Source organism: Notolepis coatsorum (genome assembly GCF_963971535.1).
Source record: "Notolepis coatsorum genome assembly, chromosome: 1".
Lineage (NCBI taxonomy): Eukaryota > Metazoa > Chordata > Actinopteri > Aulopiformes > Paralepididae > Notolepis > Notolepis coatsorum.
In genome coordinates this window covers 128003182-128008710 of record NC_140165.1, presented here as the reverse complement: position 1 = coordinate 128008710, position 5529 = coordinate 128003182, and positions in this window count along the sequence as shown.

Here is a 5529-nt window from a genome sequence, read left to right as displayed (position 1 = left end):
TCTGACCCCTCCTCTCCTCGGAGTCATGGTGCGCTTCCGACGACAGAAGACCGCCATCAGTGGCGACATCAAACGCATGTTCCATCAGGTGTGTTTGCTCGACGAAGATAAGCCACTCATGAGGTTCTTGTGGAGAGAAAACCCAGACGACCCGGAACCGTCCATCTATCAGTGGGAGGTGCTGCCCTTCGGGACGACCTGCAGCCCGTGTTGCGCCACCTACGCCCTGCAGCTTCATGTCGACGACGGCGCCGCACCCCCCGGAGTCTCCGATGGTCCCCGGAGTTTCTATGTGGACAACTGCCTCCACAGCGTGGAGACCGCGGAAGAGGCCTACAAGCTGGTGCATGACATACGCACCTTCCTGGCCACCGCTGGCTTTGAGGTCCGCCAGTGGGCCACCAACGACCCTGAGGTCGTCCGAGACCTCCCAGACGAAGCGAAGGCTGACAGCAGCGAGACCTGGCTCTCCCAGTCAAGTGAGGACGCCCAGGAAATGACTCTGGGTCTCCTCTGGCGTTTCAAGTCTGACACCCTGTGTTACCGGCAAAAGAAAATCGAAACTCGCCATTACGTAACCAGGAGGTCGATCTACAGTACTCTGGCGAGTCAATATGACCCGTTGGGTTACATCAACCCCTACACGACTCGTGCCAAGGCTCTGGTCAGCGAGCTGTGGACTGAGGCGAAGGGATGGGATGACCCCCTACCAGAGACACTCGGGGCGAAGTGGAAGAAGTGGGAAGAAGAGCTCCCCACCCTCCAACAGATCGAGTTTCCCAGGAGCTACTTTCCCTCGAGCGTCAGTCTGACCGGCAGCCAGCTCTCCCTTCATGTATTCTGTGACGCGTCTGAGAAGGCATATGGTGCAGTAGCGTACCTGCGCGCGGTGGAGCCCGACGACACAGTCCACGTCTCCTTCATTCTTGCACGCTCAAGAGTTGCACCCAAGAAGCAGCAATCCATTCCCCGGCTGGAGCTCTGCGCAGCTCTAAGTGGAGCCCAGTTGGGAAAGATGCTGAAGGAAGAGCTGCACCTCCCCCTTCACGCGGTGTCGATGTGGTCTGACTCCACAACAGTCATCCAGTGGATCCAGTCGACTTCGTGCAGATATAAAGTATTCGTAGGAACAAGGGTGACAGAGATCCAAGAGCTTGTGGGGATCAGCTGCTGGCGATACATTTCGACAGATGTCAACCCGGCGGACGTGATCACCAGAGGTGCGACCCTCGAGGAATTGGCACGTCCCAACCTCTACCACCGTGGACCCGACTACCTACGCAAGCCAGAAGAAGACTGGCCTTCTCCTCCGAACTTGGAGAACGCAGAGGTGGAGGTGGAACTTAAGAAGTCCATCTTCTGCGGCCTCACTGGACTCCAAGACCCTTCAAATACTGACGGTCCCAAGGTTGAGGATTGCCAGACCCTAGAAGAGCTCCAAGTACGTACCTTCCACCACCGGAACCCCGGTCCCGGAGACCCGACCCCTCTCAGCGCCGACGACTACGCCGCAGCTGAGATCATGTTGCTGCAGAGGGTGCAGCGGGAGGTCTTCCAGATCGAGATGGCGTGCTTGGGACGGAAGATGGAGCTACCAAGAGACAGCAAGCTGAGGCTACTGGCCCCCGAACTGGACGAGAAAGACCTCATACGTGTCGGAGGCCGCCTACGACGGGCTCAGGGCCTCACTGAGGACAGCAAACACCCCATCCTACTCCCCTCGAAGCATCCGGTGACTAACTTGGTGATTCGTCACTATGACACCAAATTGTATCACCCTGGAGCGGAGCGGCTCTTCGCGGAGCTCAGGAGAAGGTTCTGGATACTTCGCGGCCGGGAGGCTGTGCGGCGTTACCAACGGTCATGCACAGACTGCCAGAAGCTCAGAGCCCAACCCATCATGCCACGAATGGCTGACCTCCCATCCTGCCGCCTCCGTCTCCAAGAAGCGCCCTTCCACAACACGGGCATGGACTGCTTCGGGCCCTTCACCATCAAGGCGGAGATCGGGAGAGCAACTGCTAAGAGATGGGGAATCATCTTCAAGTGCCTCACCACGAGAGCCGTCCATCTCGAGGTGCTGGCTGAAATGACAACAGACAGCTTCCTCCAGTCATTCCGTCGATTTACTGGAAGGAGAGGGCGACCCCATACCTTATGGTCTGATCACGGGACGAATTTCAAGGGAGGAGAAGCTGAACTCATCAAGAGTTACCACCAGATGAGTGAGGAGTTGAGGGACGAGCTGGCCTCCCAACAGGTCACCTTCTCCTACAACCCTCCAAATGCACCCCACTTCGGTGGAACGTGGGAGAGAGAGGTCAAGTCAGTAAAGGCTGCTCTAGCAGCCGCGCTCAGAGGACAGGTTCCGAAGGCAGAGGTCTTCAACACCGTGCTGGTGGAGATTGAAGCCATTCTGAATTCCAAGCCACTGGGGTACGTCAGTAGCGACGCGGCCGATCTCGACCCCATAACACCCAACAGCCTTTTGATGGGGCGGCGAGACGCGGCCCTTCCCTTTGCGGTCTACGCCTCCACCGAGATCATCGGCAGAAGACAATGGAGGTATAGTCAGGCTTTAGCCGACCAATTCTGGAAGAGGTTCACCACCGAATATCTCCCATCGCTGCAAGGCCGCCGCAAGTGGATCACTGAAAGAGGCAACCTAGAACCAGGAACCCCAGTCATGATCGTGGATCAGGCGCTTCCCCGAGCCCGCTGGCTCACCGGAAGGGTGAAGAGTGTGGTAAAAGGGCAAGACGGAAGAGTCCGCTCTGCTATCGTGGAGGTCGGAGGAAGAACATACCACAGACCCAGGGTTTCCGTTAGAAAAAATTGTTGCCGGTCTCCGTGACCTGCAAGATTTCAACTACCGGACAAATGAGATTAATTCCGGTCATAGTTTATTGAGCTTTAAAACAATTGATAGGCAGGCTCATGTCATCCTCAAGGCATGTAGATTTATAATATTATTACTTAAAACTAGGCTACTTTTGCGTATACAGTCATTAATATATTCCAAATAAAATAAGTCCCTCGATACTCCGTCTCCGTGCTGCTGCTGACTTGAAATAAAATAGACCGCGTATGTGGCAGTCGGTCCGACACTGAACAGCAGTCTGTTATAATCACATTTTTATGAGCTAACGAATTCCGTTATATTGGACATTTGTATTAATTATATCAAGCGAAGAACTGAGAAAGCAGAGAGACTGCAACATTATCGTGGTTTGCGTGACTACTCTCTCCACCTCAATGTCACGCGGTCGAAAAGGGCGCTTGTCTATTGGACAGTGGAAATGTGTGTGTGGCTGCGATCCTGTGTGTGCGCGCGCGCGTGTGTGTGTGTCTGTGTGTGTACTGCGGAGCCCAGATCAGCGGAGCCGAGTTTTGACATGGCATTGATCCATTGTTCTATTGAAGCACATTACCTACCACCATCCTCTCGCTAAACAACTTGTAGACCACGGTGTTTTTATGAGTGCCCACAAGTAGCCGTTTTAATAATATAATAAGCCGCGCGCCTCGGTAATAATAATAAGCCGCGTTTTTTCTTCCTTCTTCCCAAGATGCACAGACATAGAGAGAGAGAGAGAGATAGATAGATAGATAGATAGATAGATAGATAGATAGATAGATAGATAGATAGATAGATAGATAGATAGATAGATAGATAGAGAGATTAGATGCAGTGTGCTTGTTTTGCAGTGAGTGCTGCGAGCAGTGGTAATAATAATCACTTCCTATATTTGGTTCGCGTTTGGTCCGATGAAGCGAACCGAGACCTACGTTTTTAAAGCTCTCGCTGACAACGTCGTTGTCATTATTAGAAGCAACGAGGAAACAAATGTAATGATCGTTTCGTTCATCGCATAGGCTATTTAATTTTAGCCTATTTTAATACAATTCAAATAATCAAATTGTGCTTAGACTCAGGGAATTATTTTCACCGGACATTAAGACCGGAGAAATTAAATATGTCGGACTTCAGGAGATTTTGCCGGACAAATACCGGTAATTACCGGCTAACGGAAACGCTGCACAGACCAGTGGCTCGACTGATCCGACTACCCCCGTACTCTGACTCTGACCAGCCTGAGTGACTACTAGACATTCAGCAGACCTCAGTACTGATTAGCGCCGCAAATCAGGGGGCGGCTGTGCTGAAGGGTCTGCAATTAGGTAAAATTAGACCTAAAATAATCCCCCTTTAAGTTAATATGTGGGAGTTAAGTTATTATTTACCACATAATGTTACACTGTCTGCCTATTGATGGCATCTCAGGTTATATGACGGTGCTGCCATCTAGTGGGCCAGAGGTGGTTTAGTGTTACCATCGTAAATGCGTCACTTCCTCTCTATGAGATTGTGACGTTGAACTTGACCGGACACGCAAGAGAGCAGACGTACACACAGCGTTGCTCTCGTTAACGTTATAGTTTGACGGTGACCAAGTAGGTAAAGTGGCTTACCAAGCGGACATTATACCACCAAGAGAGAGTGAGTTTTAGTACCCAGCTAATTTGATGTTTAGTAAACGTCTGGGATTAGCATCTTACAGCGGACTATAGTATTCCCCATCTATCGTTACCAGTTAGCCGAAGCTAGCTAGCTCGGCGCTAATACCTAAAGTAGCTTCGGCTCATGCTTCGATAGCTGCTCTATACTGGACATATCAGTCGATATATAACACAGACCAGAGAACATTTAGATAAGGTCTGTGTCGCTGTAAAAGGAGTAAAGGACACAACTAGTCCTAAGCAGTAGCCTGTGGTACAGAGGGGACCAGCGTGTCTGCAGCAGCTGTCGGCGTGCGCCGTGCAGCACCACGGAGCGGAGTGAGACACTCGGACCACCACAGCGGAGCATCTGGTCTGCAGGAGCAGACTGGTGGCGCCTATTGGACCGGGCAGCGTCTTCCCGCCCTCATCAACACGCAGCGGTCTACTACTCCTCATCACCTCCATCTCTCTCATCCTGCAGAGGGAATTGTTCCTCTGTCACAGTGGTAACCGCGGCAACGTTTGGCCAGAACACTTTATTAGAACTATTTGGGCGCCCATCTAGTAATAGTATTTAATTAGGCTTTGTGTAATGTGATAACAATATTTTGTATGTATCTTTTTCCCCTTTTTGCTTATATAAAAGCATTATGATTCAAACAGTTTCCTCGCTCTTTCTAGTTTAGGTGACTCCATTTTAAGTTATTCACTCAGTTGTGTATTTGGTACAATTAGTTTAAGAGTTAAGGCATCCTACCACACCCCCTAAGGTGATAATTATATACAGTCCTCTAAGCTCCCGCACAAGTACAGATGTGGCAGACAAAGCTACGCAAAAAGAAATGAAGAAAAATTCAAAGAAAACAAAAAGAGAAAAAAAAATTATATTATATTATATATATATATATATATATATATATATATATATATATATATATATATATATATATATATATATATATATATATATATATATATATATATATATATATATATATATATATATATATATAATAGGAAAGGCCG